At 54.6% G+C, this 17,989-nt stretch overlaps 8 non-coding genes and 5 pseudogenes across 8 annotated transcripts; all 13 read right to left on the reverse strand.

Annotated features, from left to right (window-relative positions):
- Positions 1-813: 813 nt before the first annotated feature.
- LOC141053602 (5S ribosomal RNA) lies at positions 814-932 on the reverse strand. Its single transcript, XR_012221221.1, has one exon. It is a non-coding gene; the product is annotated as a 5S ribosomal RNA (ribosomal RNA).
- A 1,035-nt stretch (positions 933-1,967) lies between these two features.
- Positions 1,968-2,077, reverse strand: LOC141053584 (5S ribosomal RNA; annotated as a pseudogene).
- A 650-nt stretch (positions 2,078-2,727) lies between these two features.
- LOC141053466 (5S ribosomal RNA) lies at positions 2,728-2,836 on the reverse strand (annotated as a pseudogene).
- A 2,341-nt stretch (positions 2,837-5,177) lies between these two features.
- On the reverse strand, positions 5,178-5,297 carry LOC141053397 (5S ribosomal RNA). Its single transcript, XR_012221135.1, has one exon. It is a non-coding gene; the product is annotated as a 5S ribosomal RNA (ribosomal RNA).
- Positions 5,298-6,374: 1,077 nt separating this feature from the next.
- LOC141053268 (5S ribosomal RNA) lies at positions 6,375-6,493 on the reverse strand. Its single transcript, XR_012221019.1, has one exon. It is a non-coding gene; the product is annotated as a 5S ribosomal RNA (ribosomal RNA).
- A 1,035-nt stretch (positions 6,494-7,528) lies between these two features.
- LOC141053540 (5S ribosomal RNA) lies at positions 7,529-7,638 on the reverse strand (annotated as a pseudogene).
- A 654-nt stretch (positions 7,639-8,292) lies between these two features.
- On the reverse strand, positions 8,293-8,401 carry LOC141053484 (5S ribosomal RNA; annotated as a pseudogene).
- Positions 8,402-10,812: 2,411 nt separating this feature from the next.
- LOC141053398 (5S ribosomal RNA) lies at positions 10,813-10,932 on the reverse strand. Its single transcript, XR_012221136.1, has one exon. It is a non-coding gene; the product is annotated as a 5S ribosomal RNA (ribosomal RNA).
- A 1,077-nt stretch (positions 10,933-12,009) lies between these two features.
- LOC141053603 (5S ribosomal RNA) lies at positions 12,010-12,128 on the reverse strand. The gene has a single exon (XR_012221222.1). It is a non-coding gene; the product is annotated as a 5S ribosomal RNA (ribosomal RNA).
- A 1,035-nt stretch (positions 12,129-13,163) lies between these two features.
- On the reverse strand, positions 13,164-13,273 carry LOC141053541 (5S ribosomal RNA; annotated as a pseudogene).
- Positions 13,274-13,923: 650 nt separating this feature from the next.
- Positions 13,924-14,042, reverse strand: LOC141053604 (5S ribosomal RNA). Its single transcript, XR_012221223.1, has one exon. It is a non-coding gene; the product is annotated as a 5S ribosomal RNA (ribosomal RNA).
- Positions 14,043-16,383: 2,341 nt separating this feature from the next.
- On the reverse strand, positions 16,384-16,503 carry LOC141053400 (5S ribosomal RNA). The gene has a single exon (XR_012221138.1). It is a non-coding gene; the product is annotated as a 5S ribosomal RNA (ribosomal RNA).
- Positions 16,504-17,580: 1,077 nt separating this feature from the next.
- On the reverse strand, positions 17,581-17,699 carry LOC141053606 (5S ribosomal RNA). The gene has a single exon (XR_012221225.1). It is a non-coding gene; the product is annotated as a 5S ribosomal RNA (ribosomal RNA).
- Between the last annotated feature and the right edge of the window lie 290 nt (positions 17,700-17,989).

The raw sequence follows: 17,989 nt of genomic DNA on the forward strand, positions 1-17,989 counted from the left end.
GAGGCGGATTGAGACGTCCAGGAGCGAATGAAGGAAGAGGGTGAGATAGAATCATAGAATCGTAGAGTTGGAAGGGACCTCCTGGGCCATCTGGTCCAACCCCCTGCTCAAAGCAGGATTCGCTAAATCATCCCAGTCAGATGTCTGTCCAGCCTCTGTTTGAAGACTTCCATTGAAGGAGAACTCACCACTTCTCGTGGCAGCCTGTTCCACTCATTGATCACTCTAACTGTTAAAAAATTTTTTCTAATATCTAATCTGTGTCTCCTCCCATTCAGTTTCATCCCATTGCTTCTAGTCTTTCCTTGTGCAAATGAGAATAAAGTTGATCCTTCTACAATGTGACAGCCCTTTAGATATTTGTAGACAGCTATTAAGTCTCCTCTCAGTCTTCTCTTTTGCAAACTAAACATTCCCAAATCCTGCAACCTTTCCTCATAAGACAGGGTTTGCAGACCGGTCACCATTCTGGTTGCCAGTGACTGTGTGCTTCTCTTCAGGGGGGTCGTGTTGCCTGCAAAGGTGTCCTGCTTGCTTCGGCCTGTAAACTGGCCTCCAGGTTGCCGGCGGATGCCCCCAAGCCCGCGGGAGGCGCTGGTCCTGTTGAAAGGAAGCCTAGTATTAAAAGTAAATAAGCAACAATGCTGGAGGCCCACGGTGATGAGAAGGATGCTGGCAGTTTGCACGGACGAAATAGCGCAAGAGAGAAAGCAAATGAAAAGAGGAAAGAAGCATGTGTGCCCTTGTGAAAGGGAATGGAAAAAAGGCATAGAGGACAGTGACCCCTGCTGGTGGAAGGAAGGAAAAAGCAAAAGCCTACAGCACCTGGTATTCCCAGGCGGTCTCCCATCCAAGTACTAACCAGGCCCGACCCTGCTTAGCTTCCGAGATCAGACGAGATCGGGCGTGTTCAGGGTGGTGTGGCCGTAGGCAGAGACAGGCTTCTCACTTGCTGCTTTTCTACTATGCAGTCTGGCTGCCGGCTGCCCTGTCCAGTGCTCAGCAAGAAAAAAATGCAGAGCTGGAAATGAACCCGGTCTAAAGGAGCGCACCTGTTCCTTAATCACGCCTGGCTGGCGCTCCTTTTTGGACTGTCTCACTTATCGCCAGTGCTCAGCAAGAGGCACTTTTGTAATTTCCTTTCTCTTCACTTTTTTGCTGGCTCTCTTAAAGGGGTTGTAGGCAGAACGCCCCGCTCAGAGCCGCTGAGCTCACTGATCGGCTGCTGACGTGACGTCAGCGTCGCAGCCAATGCCACAGACCTGGAGCAGCGGTGAGACTCTCCGGTGGACCCGGGTAGGGTGAGTACAGGGCGGTTTGTTGCTTTCTAAAAGCCTGCAACCTGGGAAGAACGTTTAATGAAAGGGAACAACCCCTTTGACTGTCTGCAGCGCGCCACACCTAGGAAGCGCACAGTCACTTGCAAGCGAGCACGCACATATGCTTGCACATGGCCACACCTCCTATTTGCCCCTGCAGCCTCAGCGCCAGCAAGTGTCAGACTGTCCTGTCTGTCTTATTATCATTAATATTTGCGTGCCTTAGCAGGAAAATACCCCCAATTCCCTCCCGCTCCTTCCTAGTACTGAATTTGGGTCCTGGGCAGCCGTTTGATTGGGTTAGTTACACAAGCTTCTTTGCAGAAGAAGACGTTACTTCTGCCGGCCGGACGTCCTCTAAAAATCATCCCCTGGGCGCCCGCTGAATGCCTGGCCCCTTAACGGCCCAGGATGCTTATGACGCCATCATTTCCAGAAGGCAGGCTGAGGGATCAATAAGCACTCTTAGCCGCGGCAAGGAGCTCGGTGTGAGGCATGCGAGGAGGCGTGGTAGCGTCCCTAGCTGCAAACCATCTCAGAGGCATCAGAGGCATTATGCGGCTTGGGGCTTCCAGCTTATGTTGGTGTCTGATAAGGCGCCCCTGTATACTAGCCGAGCTGGGCCAGGGAGCAAAATGTCATCAAAATGGTCTACAGCACTCGGTGTTCCCAGGAGGTCTACCTTCCAAGTACTGTCCAAGCCCATCCCCGCTTTGCTTCCGAGTTCGGGCGTATCCAGGGTGGTATGGCCAGTAGACACGGCTTGGTCCATCGCCTGGCCAGCCTGCCTCAGGCTCGCGTGGTGGCGAGAACTCTGACCATGTGGAGGCGGGCTCCGAAGGGCCGATGCAAAGGCTGGGCCGACCCTACAGTCTTTGTTTGTTTTGCAGTGAAACCACGCGCCGCAGCAGGGCCCGAGCATCATTTGTCTTTAAATATGGCTCCACGCAGGGTCTCCTGCAGGATAAACCATTCATCTGGGGGGACGTGACAGAAGGAGCAAGCTTGAGGAGCCGCAACTTGAGGCGGATTGAGACGTCCAGGAGCGAATGAAGGAAGAGGGTGAGATGGTTGCCAGTGACTGTGTGCTGCTCTTCAGGGGGGTCTTGTTGCCTGCAAAGGTGTCCTGCTTGCTTCGGCCTGTAAACTGGCCTCCAGGTTGCCGGCGGATGCCCCCAAGCCCGCGGGAGGCGCTGGTCCTGTTGAAAGGAAGCCTAGTATTAAAAGTAAATAAGCAACAATGCTGGAGGACCACGGTGATGAGAAGGATGCTGGCAGTTTGCACGGACGAAATAGCGCAAGAGAGAAAGCAAATGAAAAGAGGAAAGAAGCATGTGTGCCCTTGTGAAAGGGAATGGAAAAAAGGAATAGAGGACAGTGACCCCTGCTGGTGGAAGGAAAAAGCAAAAGCCTACAGCACCTGGTATTCCCAGGCGGTCTCCCATCCAAGTACTAACCAGGCCCGACCCTGCTTAGCTTCCGAGATCAGGTGTGTTCAGGGTGGTGTGGCCGTAGGCAGAGACAAGCTTCTCACTTGCTGCTTTTCTACTATGCAGTCTGGCTGCCGGCTGCCCTGTCCAGTGCTCAGCAAGAAAAAATTGCAGAGCTGGAAATGAACCCGGTCTAAAGGAGCGCACCTGTTCCTTAATCACGCCTGGCTGGCGCTCCTTTTTGGACTGTCTCACTTATCGCCAGTGCTCAGCAAGAGGCCCTTTTGTAATTTCCTTTCTCTTCACTTTTTTGCTGGCTCTCTTAAAGGGGTTGTAGGCAGAACGCCCCGCTCAGAGCCGCTGAGCTCACTGATCGGCTGCTGACGTGACATCAGCGTCGCAGCCAATGCCACAGACCTGGAGCAGCAGTGAGACTCTCCGGTGGACCCGGGTAGGGTGAGTACAGGGCGGTTTGTTGCTTTCTAAAAGCCTGCAACCTGGGAAGAACGTTTAATGAAAGGGAACAACCCCTTTGACTGTCTGCAGCGCGCCACACCTAGGAAGCGCACAGTCACTTGCAAGCGAGCACGCACATATGCTTGCACATGGCCACACCTCCTATTTGCCCCTGCAGCCTCAGCGCCAGCAAGTGTCAGACTGTCCTGTCTGTCTTATTATCATTAATATTTGCATGCCTTAGCAGGAAAATGCCCCCAATTCCCTCCCGCTCCTTCCTAGTGTAGGGTCAGACAGGTTCGCAGGATGCAGTGACGAGACACTAAACGAATGGTGGTTTTCGAAATTACTTTTATAAAACCCTAGCCGAAGGGCTAGGCTGAACAAAACAAGGAATAAGTACAACACCAACAGTCCACGCAGGGACTCAACAATCTTAACCCAATATAGTTTCACTTAGCCTTCCAGGGACTGCTGGGTTCGGTAGCGTGGCCGCGTTGAGGTCGCTGAGGCGGCTGTCCTGAGGAAAGTGATGTCGGTGGGGGCAACAGGCCCTGAAGAAAATAATACCGTTGGGGGGCAACAAGCCCTGAAGAAAACGAGGACGTTGGGGCGCAACAGGTCCTGAAGAAAACGGGGATGTTGGGGCGCAACAGGCCCTGAAGGAAACGCTGCCGCTGGGGCGCAACAAGCCCTGAAGGAAACGCTGCCGCTGGGGCGCAACAGGCCCTGAAGGAAACGGGGACATTGGGGCGCAACAGGCCCTGAAGATAACGCTGCCGCTGGGGCGCAACAGGCCCTGAAGGAAACGCTGCCGCTGGGGCGCAACAGGCCCTGAAGAAAACGCCTCCGCTGGGGCACAACAGACCCTGAAGAAAACGCTGCCGCTGGGGTGCAACAGACCCTGAAGAAAACACTGCCGCTGGGGCGCAACAGGCCCTGAAGAAAGCAATGCCGTTGGGTCTCAACAGGCCCTGAAGTAAATGATGGAGGTGGCGCGCGGTGATGACGCAGTTCCCCAGAAAGGCCTGTAGCCGTCCTTTACCAAGGAGTCTCTTCCTAAGCCAGGGTAGCGAGCTTTTAATCCCGCCTGTGACAAGGTGGCGTATCTTGAGGCCAATGGTGGCCGGGTCGGCGTGATGGGGGAAGGCTGGGGGGAAGGGCCCAGATCTCTGAGGCCTGGTTACCGGTACTCACGGCCACAACCGGAGGTATAGTTCCTCTCTCTCTAAGGCGGGGTTTAGCGGGGATAATTCTCTCAGAACGGGAGCGGGGAGCAGTCTCTGGGCACAGTCTCTCACGTCTCTCTTGTCGGTAAATCGGCCGCTTTCTCCTCGCAGGCTCCTCTCGGTACCCCTGCAAGTCACCCTGTGTCCTGCCTTCACTCCCTCTCTTCCCCAACTGCCACTTCAGCGCGTCCCCTGCTCCTTTTACCCTAGCCCCTCCCCCTGTTGCCCTGACAACCTCAGTCGCATGTCTCCCTTTGTAATTCCCCTGTTGTGCTTCCTTCAATAACTCTGATGGCGGTCCCCTTGGTTCCGGCCCAAACACTATATGGGGGTCCTCCTCCCCACACTAGTACTGAATTTGGGTCCTGGGCAGCCGTCTGATTGGGTTAGTTACACAAGCTTCTTTGCAGAAGAAGACGTTACTTCTGCCAGCCGGCCGGCCGGCCTCTAAAGATCATCCCCTGGGCGCCCGCTGAATGCCTGGCCCCTTAACGGCCCAGGATGCTTATGACGCCTTCATTTCCAGAAGGCAGGCCGAGGGGTCAATAAGCACTCTTAGCTGCGGCAAGGAGCTTGGTGTGAGGCATGCGAGGAGGCGTGGTAGCGTCCCTAGCTGCAAACCATCTCAGAGGCATCAGAGGCATTATGCGGCTTGGGGCTTCCAGCTTAGGTAATGTTGGTGTCTGATAAGGCGCCCCTGTATACTAGCCAAGCTGGGCCAGGGAGCAAAATGTCATCAAAATGGTCTACAGCACTCGGTGTTCCCAGGAGGTCTCCCATCCAAGTACTGTCCAAGCCCATCCCCGCTTTGCTTCCGAGTTCGGACGAGATCGGGCGTATCCAGGGTGGTATGGCCAGTAGACACGGCTTGGTCCATCGCCTGGCCAGCCTGCCTCAGGCTCGCATGGTGGCGAGAACTCTGACCATGTGGAGGCGGGCTCCGAAGGGCCGATGCAAAGGCTGGGCCGCCCCTACAGTCTTTGTTTGTTTTGCAGTGAAACCACGCGCCGCAGCAGGGCCCGAGCATCATTTGTCTTTAAATATGGCTCCACGCAGGGTCTCCTGCAGGCTAAACCATTCATCTGGGGGGACGTGACAGAAGGCGCAAGCTGGAGCAGCCGCAACTTGAGGCGGATTGAGACGTCCAGGAGCGAATGAAGGAAGAGGGTGAGATAGAATCATAGAATCGTAGAGTTGGAAGGGACCTCCTGGGCCATCTGGTCCAACCCCCTGCTCAAAGCAGGATTCGCTAAATCATCCCAGTCAGATGTCTGTCCAGCCTCTGTTTGAAGACTTCCATTGAAGGAGAACTCACCACTTCTCGTGGCAGCCTGTTCCACTCATTGATCACTCTAACTGTTAAAAAAAATTTTCTAATATCTAATCTGTGTCTCCTCCCATTCAGTTTCATCACATTGCTTCTAGTCTTTCCTTGTGCAAATGAGAATAAAGTTGATCCTTCTACAATGTGACAGCCCTTTAGATATTTGTAGACAGCTATTAAGTCTCCTCTCAGTCTTCTCTTTTGCAAACTAAACATTCCCAAATCCTGCAACCTTTCCTCATAAGACAGGGTTTGCAGACCGGTCACCATTCTGGTTGCCAGTGACTGTGTGCTGCTCTTCAGGGGGGTCGTGTTGCCTGCAAAGGTGTCCTGCTTGCTTCGGCCTGTAAACTGGCCTCCAGGTTGCCGGCGGATGCCCCCAAGCCCGCGGGAGGCGCTGGTCCTGTTGAAAGGAAGCCTAGTATTAAAAGTAAATAAGCAACAATGCTGGAGGCCCACGGTGATGAGAAGGATGCTGGCAGTTTGCACGGACGAAATAGCGCAAGAGAGAAAGCAAATGAAAAGAGGAAAGAAGCATGTGTGCCCTTGTGAAAGGGAATGGAAAAAAGGCATAGAGGACAGTGACCCCTGCTGGTGGAAGGAAGGAAAAAGCAAAAGCCTACAGCACCTGGTATTCCCAGGCGGTCTCCCATACAAGTACTAACCAGGCCCGACCCTGCTTAGCTTCCGAGATCAGACGAGATCGGGCGTGTTCAGGGTGGTGTGGCCGTAGGCAGAGACAGGCTTCTCACTTGCTGCTTTTCTACTATGCAGTCTGGCTGCCGGCTGCCCTGTCCAGTGCTCAGCAAGAAAAAAATGCAGAGCTGGAAATGAACCCGGTCTAAAGGAGCGCACCTGTTCCTTAATCACGCCTGGCTGGCGCTCCTTTTTGGACTGTCTCACTTATCGCCAGTGCTCAGCAAGAGGCCCTTTTGTAATTTCCTTTGTCTTCACTTTTTTGCTGGCTCTCTTAAAGGGGTTGTAGGCAGAACGCCCCGCTCAGAGCCGCTGAGCTCACTGATCGGCTGCTGACGTGACGTCAGCGTCGCAGCCAATGCCACAGACCTGGAGCAGCGGTGAGACTCTCCGGTGGACCCGGGTAGGGTGAGTACAGGGCGGTTTGTTGCTTTCTAAAAGCCTGCAACCTGGGAAGAACATTTAATGAAAGGGAACAACCCCTTTGACTGTCTGCAGCGCGCCACACCTAGGAAGCGCACAGTCACTTGCAAGCGAGCACGCACATATGCTTGCACATGGCCACACCTCCTATTTGCCCCTGCAGCCTCAGCGCCAGCAAGTGTCAGACTGTCCTGTCTGTCTTATTATCATTAATATTTGCGTGCCTTAGCAGGAAAATACCCCCAATTCCCTCCCGCTCCTTCCTAGTACTGAATTTGGGTCCTGGGCAGCCGTTTGATTGGGTTAGTTACACAAGCTTCCTTGCAGAAGAAGACGTTACTTCTGCCGGCCGGACGTCCTCTAAAAATCATCCCCTGGGCGCCCGCTGAATGCCTGGCCCCTTAACGGCCCAGGATGCTTATGACGCCATCATTTCCAGAAGGCAGGCTGAGGGATCAATAAGCACTCTTAGCCGCGGTAAGGAGCTCGGTGTGAGGCATGCGAGGAGGCGTGGTAGCGTCCCTAGCTGCAAACCATCTCAGAGGCATCAGAGGCATTATGCGGCTTGGGGCTTCCAGCTTATGTTGGTGTCTGATAAGGCGCCCCTGTATACTAGCCGAGCTGGGCCAGGGAGCAAAATGTCATCAAAATGGTCTACAGCACTCGGTGTTCCCAGGAGGTCTACCATCCAAGTACTGTCCAAGCCCATCCCCGCTTTGCTTCCGAGTTCGGGCGTATCCAGGGTGGTATGGCCAGTAGACACGGCTTGGTCCATCGCCTGGCCAGCCTGCCTCAGGCTCGCGTGGTGGCGAGAACTCTGACCATGTGGAGGCGGGCTCCGAAGGGCCGATGCAAAGGCTGGGCCGACCCTACAGTCTTTGTTTGTTTTGCAGTGAAACCACGCGCCGCAGCAGGGCCCGAGCATCATTTGTCTTTAAATATGGCTCCACGCAGGGTCTCCTGCAGGATAAACCATTCATCTGGGGGGACGTGACAGAAGGAGCAAGCTTGAGCAGCCGCAACTTGAGGCGGATTGAGACGTCCAGGAGCGAATGAAGGAAGAGGGTGAGATGGTTGCCAGTGACTGTGTGCTGCTCTTCAGGGGGGTCTTGTTGCCTGCAAAGGTGTCCTGCTTGCTTCGGCCTGTAAACTGGCCTCCAGGTTGCCGGCGGATGCCCCCAAGCCCGCGGGAGGCGCTGGTCCTGTTGAAAGGAAGCCTAGTATTAAAAGTAAATAAGCAACAATGCTGGAGGACCACGGTGATGAGAAGGATGCTGGCAGTTTGCACGGACGAAATAGCGCAAGAGAGAAAGCAAATGAAAAGAGGAAAGAAGCATGTGTGCCCTTGTGAAAGGGAATGGAAAAAAGGAATAGAGGACAGTGACCCCTGCTGGTGGAAGGAAGGAAAAAGCCAAAGCCTACAGCACCTGGTATTCCCAGGCGGTCTCCCATCCAAGTACTAACCAGGCCCGACCCTGCTTAGCTTCCGAGATCAGGCGTGTTCAGGGTGGTGTGGCCGTAGGCAGAGACAAGCTTCTCACTTGCTGCTTTTCTACTATGCAGTCTGGCTGCCGGCTGCCCTGTCCAGTGCTCAGCAAGAAAAAATTGCAGAGCTGGAAATGAACCCGGTCTAAAGGAGCGCACCTGTTCCTTAATCACGCCTGGCTGGCGCTCCTTTTTGGACTGTCTCACTTATCGCCAGTGCTCAGCAAGAGGCCCTTTTGTAATTTCCTTTCTCTTCACTTTTTTGCTGGCTCTCTTAAAGGGGTTGTAGGCAGAACGCCCCGCTCAGAGCCGCTGAGCTCACTGATCGGCTGCTGACGTGACATCAGCGTCTCAGCCAATGCCACAGACCTGGAGCAGCAGTGAGACTCTCCGGTGGACCCGGGTAGGGTGAGTACAGGGCGGTTTGTTGCTTTCTAAAAGCCTGCAACCTGGGAAGAACATTTAATGAAAGGGAACAACCCCTTTGACTGTCTGCAGCGCGCCACACCTAGGAAGCGCACAGTCACTTGCAAGCGAGCACGCACATATGCTTGCACATGGCCACACCTCCTATTTGCCCCTGCAGCCTCAGCGCCAGCAAGTGTCAGACTGTCCTGTCTGTCTTATTATCATTAATATTTGCGTGCCTTAGCAGGAAAATGCCCCCAATTCCCTCCCGCTCCTTCCTAGTGTAGGGTCGGACAGGTTCGCAGGATGCAGTGACGAGACACTAAACGAATGGTGGTTTTCGAAATTACTTTTATAAAACCCTAGCCGAAGGGCTAGGCTGAACAAAACAAGGAATAAGTACAACACCAACAGTCCACGCAGGGACTCAACAATCTTAACCCAATATAGTTTCACTTAGCCTTCCAGGGACTGCTGGGTTCGGTAGCGTGGCCGCGTTGAGGTCGCTGAGGCGGCTGTCCTGAGGAAAGTGATGTCGGTGGGGGCAACAGGCCCTGAAGAAAATAATTCCGTTGGGGGGCAACAAGCCCTGAAGAAAACGAGGACGTTGGGGCGCAACAGGTCCTGAAGAAAACGGGGACGTTGGGGCGCAACAGGCCCTGAAGGAAACGCTGCCGCTGGGGCGCAACAAGCCCTGAAGGAAACGCTGCCGCTGGGGCGCAACAGGCCCTGAAGGAAACGGGGACATTGGGGCGCAACAGGCCCTGAAGATAACGCTGCCGCTGGGGCGCAACAGGCCCTGAAGGAAACGGGGACATTGGGGCGCAACAGGCCCTGAAGATAACGCTGCCGCTGGGGCGCAACAGGCCCTGAAGGAAACGCTGCCGCTGGGGCGCAACAGGCCCTGAAGAAAACGCCTCCGCTGGGGCACAACAGACCCTGAAGAAAACGCTGCCGCTGGGGTGCAACAGACCCTGAAGAAAACACTGCCGCTGGGGCGCAACAGGCCCTGAAGAAAGCAATGCCGTTGGGTCTCAACAGGCCCTGAAGTAAATGATGGAGGTGGCGCGCGGTGATGACGCAGTTCCCCAGAAAGGCCTGTATCCGTCCTTTACCAAGGAGTCTCTTCCTAAGCCAGGGTAGCGAGCTTTTAATCCCGCCTGTGACAAGGTGGCGTATCTTGAGGCCAATGGTGGCCGGGTCGGCGTGATGGGGGAAGGCTGGGGGGAAGGGCCCAGATCTCTGAGGCCTGGTTACCGGTACTCACGGCCACAACCGGAGGTATAGTTCCTCTCTCTCTAAGGCGGGGTTTAGCGGGGATAATTCTCTCAGAACGGGAGCGGGGAGCAGTCTCTGGGCACAGTCTCTCACGTCTCTCTTGTCGGTAAATCGGCCGCTTTCTCCTCGCAGGCTCCTCTCGGTACCCCTGCAAGTCACCCTGTGTCCTGCCTTCACTCCCTCTCTTCCCCAACTGCCACTTCAGCGCGTCCCCTGCTCCTTTTACCCTAGCCCCTCCCCCTGTTGCCCTGACAACCTCAGTCGCATGTCTCCCTTTGTAATTCCCCTGTTGTGCTTCCTTCAATAACTCTGATGGCGGTCCCCTTGGTTCCGGCCCAAACACTATATGGGGGTCCTCCTCCCCACACTAGTACTGAATTTGGGTCCTGGGCAGCCGTCTGATTGGGTTAGTTACACAAGCTTCTTTGCAGAAGAAGACGTTACTTCTGCCAGCCGGCCGGCCGGCCTCTAAAGATCATCCCCTGGGCGCCCGCTGAATGCCTGGCCCCTTAACGGCCCAGGATGCTTATGACGCCTTCATTTCCAGAAGGCAGGCCGAGGGGTCAATAAGCACTCTTAGCTGCGGCAAGGAGCTTGGTGTGAGGCATGCGAGGAGGCGTGGTAGCGTCCCTAGCTGCAAACCATCTCAGAGGCATCAGAGGCATTATGCGGCTTGGGGCTTCCAGCTTAGGTAATGTTGGTGTCTGATAAGGCGCCCCTGTATACTAGCCGAGCTGGGCCAGGGAGCAAAATGTCATCAAAATGGTCTACAGCACTCGGTGTTCCCAGGAGGTCTCCCATCCAAGTACTGTCCAAGCCCATCCCCGCTTTGCTTCCGAGTTCGGACGAGATCGGGCGTATCCAGGGTGGTATGGCCAGTAGACACGGCTTGGTCCATCGCCTGGCCAGCCTGCCTCAGGCTCGCATGGTGGCGAGAACTCTGACCATGTGGAGGCGGGCTCCGAAGGGCCGATGCAAAGGCTGGGCCGCCCCTACAGTCTTTGTTTGTTTTGCAGTGAAACCACGCGCCGCAGCAGGGCCCGAGCATCATTTGTCTTTAAATATGGCTCCACGCAGGGTCTCCTGCAGGCTAAACCATTCATCTGGGGGGACGTGACAGAAGGCGCAAGCTGGAGCAGCCGCAACTTGAGGCGGATTGAGACGTCCAGGAGCGAATGAAGGAAGAGGGTGAGATAGAATCATAGAATCGTAGAGTTGGAAGGGACCTCCTGGGCCATCTGGTCCAACCCCCTGCTCAAAGCAGGATTCGCTAAATCATCCCAGTCAGATGTCTGTCCAGCCTCTGTTTGAAGACTTCCATTGAAGGAGAACTCACCACTTCTCGTGGCAGCCTGTTCCACTCATTGATCACTCTAACTGTTAAAAAATTTTTTCTAATATCTAATCTGTGTCTCCTCCCATTCAGTTTCATCCCATTGCTTCTAGTCTTTCCTTGTGCAAATGAGAATAAAGTTGATCCTTCTACAATGTGACAGCCCTTTAGATATTTGTAGACAGCTATTAAGTCTCCTCTCAGTCTTCTCTTTTGCAAACTAAACATTCCCAAATCCTGCAACCTTTCCTCATAAGACAGGGTTTGCAGACCGGTCACCATTCTGGTTGCCAGTGACTGTGTGCTGCTCTTCAGGGGGGTCGTGTTGCCTGCAAAGGTGTCCTGCTTGCTTCGGCCTGTAAACTGGCCTCCAGGTTGCCGGCGGATGCCCCCAAGCCCGCGGGAGGCGCTGGTCCTGTTGAAAGGAAGCCTAGTATTAAAAGTAAATAAGCAACAATGCTGGAGGCCCACGGTGATGAGAAGGATGCTGGCAGTTTGCACGGACGAAATAGCGCAAGAGAGAAAGCAAATGAAAAGAGGAAAGAAGCATGTGTGCCCTTGTGAAAGGGAATGGAAAAAAGGCATAGAGGACAGTGACCCCTGCTGGTGGAAGGAAGGAAAAAGCAAAAGCCTACAGCACCTGGTATTCCCAGGCGGTCTCCCATCCAAGTACTAACCAGGCCCGACCCTGCTTAGCTTCCGAGATCAGACGAGATCGGGCGTGTTCAGGGTGGTGTGGCCGTAGGCGGAGACAGGCTTCTCACTTGCTGCTTTTCTACTATGCAGTCTGGCTGCCGGCTGCCCTGTCCAGTGCTCAGCAAGAAAAAAATGCAGAGCTGGAAATGAACCCGGTCTAAAGGAGCGCACCTGTTCCTTAATCACGCCTGGCTGGCGCTCCTTTTTGGACTGTCTCACTTATCGCCAGTGCTCAGCAAGAGGCCCTTTTGTAATTTCCTTTCTCTTCACTTTTTTGCTGGCTCTCTTAAAGGGGTTGTAGGCAGAACGCCCCGCTCAGAGCCGCTGAGCTCACTGATCGGCTGCTGACGTGACGTCAGCGTCGCAGCCAATGCCACAGACCTGGAGCAGCGGTGAGACTCTCCGGTGGACCCGGGTAGGGTGAGTACAGGGCGGTTTGTTGCTTTCTAAAAGCCTGCAACCTGGGAAGAACGTTTAATGAAAGGGAACAACCCCTTTGACTGTCTGCAGCGCGCCACACCTAGGAAGCGCACAGTCACTTGCAAGCGAGCACGCACATATGCTTGCACATGGCCACACCTCCTATTTGCCCCTGCAGCCTCAGCGCCAGCAAGTGTCAGACTGTCCTGTCTGTCTTATTATCATTAATATTTGCGTGCCTTAGCAGGAAAATACCCCCAATTCCCTCCCGCTCCTTCCTAGTACTGAATTTGGGTCCTGGGCAGCCGTTTGATTGGGTTAGTTACACAAGCTTCTTTGCAGAAGAAGACGTTACTTCTGCCGGCCGGACGTCCTCTAAAAATCATCCCCTGGGCGCCCGCTGAATGCCTGGCCCCTTAACGGCCCAGGATGCTTATGACGCCATCATTTCCAGAAGGCAGGCTGAGGGATCAATAAGCACTCTTAGACGCGGCAAGGAGCTCGGTGTGAGGCATGCGAGGAGGCGTGGTAGCGTCCCTAGCTGCAAACCATCTCAGAGGCATCAGAGGCATTATGCGGCTTGGGGCTTCCAGCTTATGTTGGTGTCTGATAAGACGCCCCTGTATACTAGCCGAGCTGGGCCAGGGAGCAAAATGTCATCAAAATGGTCTACAGCACTCGGTGTTCCCAGGAGGTCTACCATCCAAGTACTGTCCAAGCCCATCCCCGCTTTGCTTCCGAGTTCGGGCGTATCCAGGGTGGTATGGCCAGTAGACACGGCTTGGTCCATCGCCTGGCCAGCCTGCCTCAGGCTCGCGTGGTGGCGAGAACTCTGACCATGTGGAGGCGGGCTCCGAAGGGCCGATGCAAAGGCTGGGCCGACCCTACAGTCTTTGTTTGTTTTGCAGTGAAACCACGCGCCGCAGCAGGGCCCGAGCATCATTTGTCTTTAAATATGGCTCCACGCAGGGTCTCCTGCAGGATAAACCATTCATCTGGGGGGACGTGACAGAAGGAGCAAGCTTGAGGAGCCGCAACTTGAGGCGGATTGAGACGTCCAGGAGCGAATGAAGGAAGAGGGTGAGATGGTTGCCAGTGACTGTGTGCTGCTCTTCAGGGGGGTCTTGTTGCCTGCAAAGGTGTCCTGCTTGCTTCGGCCTGTAAACTGGCCTCCAGGTTGCCGGCGGATGCCCCCAAGCCCGCGGGAGGCGCTGGTCCTGTTGAAAGGAAGCCTAGTATTAAAAGTAAATAAGCAACAATGCTGGAGGACCACGGTGATGAGAAGGATGCTGGCAGTTTGCACGGACGAAATAGCGCAAGAGAGAAAGCAAATGAAAAGAGGAAAGAAGCATGTGTGCCCTTGTGAAAGGGAATGGAAAAAAGGAATAGAGGACAGTGACCCCTGCTGGTGGAAGGAAAAAGCAAAAGCCTACAGCACCTGGTATTCCCAGGCGGTCTCCCATCCAAGTACTAACCAGGCCCGACCCTGCTTAGCTTCCGAGATCAGACGAGATCGGGCGTGTTCAGGGTGGTGTGGCCGTAGGCAGAGACAAGCTTCTCACTTGCTGCTTTTCTACTATGCAGTCTGGCTGCCGGCTGCCCTGTCCAGTGCTCAGCAAGAAAAAATTGCAGAGCTGGAAATGAACCCGGTCTAAAGGAGCGCACCTGTTCCTTAATCACGCCTGGCTGGCGCTCCTTTTTGGACTGTCTCACTTATCGCCAGTGCTCAGCAAGAGGCCCTTTTGTAATTTCCTTTCTCTTCACTTTTTTGCTGGCTCTCTTAAAGGGGTTGTAGGCAGAACGCCCCGCTCAGAGCCGCTGAGCTCACTGATCGGCTGCTGACGTGACATCAGCGTCGCAGCCAATGCCACAGACCTGGAGCAGCAGTGAGACTCTCCGGTGGACCCGGGTAGGGTGAGTACAGGGCGGTTTGTTGCTTTCTAAAAGCCTGCAACCTGGGAAGAACATTTAATGAAAGGGAACAACCCCTTTGACTGTCTGCAGCGCGCCACACCTAGGAAGCGCACAGTCACTTGCAAGCGAGCACGCACATATGCTTGCACATGGCCACACCTCCTATTTGCCCCTGCAGCCTCAGCGCCAGCAAGTGTCAGACTGTCCTGTCTGTCTTATTATCATTAATATTTGCATGCCTTAGCAGGAAAATGCCCCCAATTCCCTCCCGCTCCTTCCTAGTGTAGGGTCAGACAGGTTCGCAGGATGCAGTGACGAGACACTAAACGAATGGTGGTTTTCGAAATTACTTTTATAAAACCCTAGCCGAAGGGCTAGGCTGAACAAAACAAGGAATAAGTACAACACCAACAGTCCACGCAGGGACTCAACAATCTTAACCCAATATAGTTTCACTTAGCCTTCCAGGGACTGCTGGGTTCGGTAGCGTGGCCCCGTTGAGGTCGCTGAGGCGGCTGTCCTGAGGAAAGTGATGTCGGTGGGGGCAACAGGCCCTGAAGAAAATAATACCGTTGGGGGGCAACAAGCCCTGAAGAAAACGAGGACGTTGGGGCGCAACAGGTCCTGAAGAAAACGGGGATGTTGGGGCGCAACAGGCCCTGAAGGAAACGCTGCCGCTGGGGCGCAACAAGCCCTGAAGGAAACGCTGCCGCTGGGGCGCAACAGGCCCTGAAGGAAACGGGGACATTGGGGCGCAACAGGCCCTGAAGATAACGCTGCCGCTGGGGCGCAACAGGCCCTGAAGGAAACGCTGCCGCTGGGGCGCAACAGGCCCTGAAGAAAACGCCTCCGCTGGGGCACAACAGACCCTGAAGAAAACGCTGCCGCTGGGGTGCAACAGACCCTGAAGAAAACACTGCCGCTGGGGCGCAACAGGCCCTGAAGAAAGCAATGCCGTTGGGTCTCAACAGGCCCTGAAGTAAATGATGGAGGTGGCGCGCGGTGATGACGCAGTTCCCCAGAAAGGCCTGTAGCCGTCCTTTACCAAGGAGTCTCTTCCTAAGCCAGGGTAGCGAGCTTTTAATCCCGCCTGTGACAAGGTGGCGTATCTTGAGGCCAATGGTGGCCGGGTCGGCGTGATGGGGGAAGGCTGGGGGGAAGGGCCCAGATCTCTGAGGCCTGGTTACCGGTACTCACGGCCACAACCGGAGGTATAGTTCCTCTCTCTCTAAGGCGGGGTTTAGCGGGGATAATTCTCTCAGAACGGGAGCGGGGAGCAGTCTCTGGGCACAGTCTCTCACGTCTCTCTTGTCGGTAAATCGGCCGCTTTCTCCTCGCAGGCTCCTCTCGGTACCCCTGCAAGTCACCCTGTGTCCTGCCTTCACTCCCTCTCTTCCCCAACTGCCACTTCAGCGCGTCCCCTGCTCCTTTTACCCTAGCCCCTCCCCCTGTTGCCCTGACAACCTCAGTCGCATGTCTCCCTTTGTAATTCCCCTGTTGTGCTTCCTTCAATAACTCTGATGGCGGTCCCCTTGGTTCCGGCCCAAACACTATATGGGGGTCCTCCTCCCCACACTAGTACTGAATTTGGGTCCTGGGCAGCCGTCTGATTGGGTTAGTTACACAAGCTTCTTTGCAGAAGAAGACGTTACTTCTGCCAGCCGGCCGGCCGGCCTCTAAAGATCATCCCCTGGGCGCCCGCTGAATGCCTGGCCCCTTAACGGCCCAGGATGCTTATGACGCCTTCATTTCCAGAAGGCAGGCCGAGGGGTCAATAAGCACTCTTAGCTGCGGCAAGGAGCTTGGTGTGAGGCATGCGAGGAGGCGTGGTAGCGTCCCTAGCTGCAAACCATCTCAGAGGCATCAGAGGCATTATGCGGCTTGGGGCTTCCAGCTTAGGTAATGTTGGTGTCTGATAAGGCGCCCCTGTATACTAGCCGAGCTGGGCCAGGGAGCAAAATGTCATCAAAATGGTCTACAGCACTCGGTGTTCCCAGGAGGTCTCCCATCCAAGTACTGTCCAAGCCCATCCCCGCTTTGCTTCCGAGTTCGGACGAGATCGGGCGTATCCAGGGTGGTATGGCCAGTAGACACAGCTTGGTCCATCGCCTGGCCAGCCTGCCTCAGGCTCGCATGGTGGCGAGAACTCTGACCATGTGGAGGCGGGCTCCGAAGGGCCGATGCAAAGGCTGGGCCGCCCCTACAGTCTTTGTTTGTTTTGCAGTGAAACCACGCGCCGCAGCAGGGCCCGAGCATCATTTGTCTTTAAATATGGCTCCACGCAGGGTCTCCTGCAGGCTAAACCATTCATCTGGGGGGACGTGACAGAAGGCGCAAGCTGGAGCAGCCGCAACTTGAGGCGGATTGAGACGTCCAGGAGCGAATGAAGGAAGAGGGTGAGATAGAATCATAGAATCTTAGAGTTGGAAGGGACCTCCTGGGCCATCTGGTCCAACCCCCTGCTCAAAGCAGGATTCGCTAAATCATCCCAGTCAGATGTCTGTCCAGCCTCTGTTTGAAGACTTCCATTGAAGGAGAACTCACCACTTCTCGTGGCAGCCTGTTCCACTCATTGATCACTCTAACTGTTAAAAAAATTTTTCTAATATCTAATCTGTGTCTCCTCCCATTCAGTTTCATCACATTGCTTCTAGTCTTTCCTTGTGCAAATGAGAATAAAGTTGATCCTTCTACAATGTGACAGCCCTTTAGATATTTGTAGACAGCTATTAAGTCTCCTCTCAGTCTTCTCTTTTGCAAACTAAACATTCCCAAATCCTGCAACCTTTCCTCATAAGACAGGGTTTGCAGACCGGTCACCATTCTGGTTGCCAGTGACTGTGTGCTGCTCTTCAGGGGGGTCGTGTTGCCTGCAAAGGTGTCCTGCTTGCTTCGGCCTGTAAACTGGCCTCCAGGTTGCCGGCGGATGCCCCCAAGCCCGCGGGAGGCGCTGGTCCTGTTGAAAGGAAGCCTAGTATTAAAAGTAAATAAGCAACAATGCTGGAGGCCCACGGTGATGAGAAGGATGCTGGCAGTTTGCACGGACGAAATAGCGCAAGAGAGAAAGCAAATGAAAAGAGGAAAGAAGCATGTGTGCCCTTGTGAAAGGGAATGGAAAAAAGGCATAGAGGACAGTGACCCCTGCTGGTGGAAGGAAGGAAAAAGCAAAAGCCTACAGCACCTGGTATTCCCAGGCGGTCTCCCATCCAAGTACTAACCAGGCCCGACCCTGCTTAGCTTCCGAGATCAGACGAGATCGGGCGTGTTCAGGGTGGTGTGGCCGTAGGCAGAGACAGGCTTCTCACTTGCTGCTTTTCTACTATGCAGTCTGGCTGCCGGCTGCCCTGTCCAGTGCTCAGCAAGAAAAAAATGCAGAGCTGGAAATGAACCCGGTCTAAAGGAGCGCACCTGTTCCTTAATCACGCCTGGCTGGCGCTCCTTTTTGGACTGTCTCACTTATCGCCAGTGCTCAGCAAGAGGCCCTTTTGTAATTTCCTTTCTCTTCACTTTTTTGCTGGCTCTCTTAAAGGGGTTGTAGGCAGAACGCCCCGCTCAGAGCCGCTGAGCTCACTGATCGG

The sequence above is a fragment of the Dendrobates tinctorius genome, unplaced genomic scaffold (assembly GCF_039654945.1).
Source record: "Dendrobates tinctorius isolate UK_male_01 unplaced genomic scaffold, ASM3965494v1 ptg000165l, whole genome shotgun sequence".
Classification (NCBI taxonomy): domain Eukaryota; kingdom Metazoa; phylum Chordata; class Amphibia; order Anura; family Dendrobatidae; genus Dendrobates; species Dendrobates tinctorius.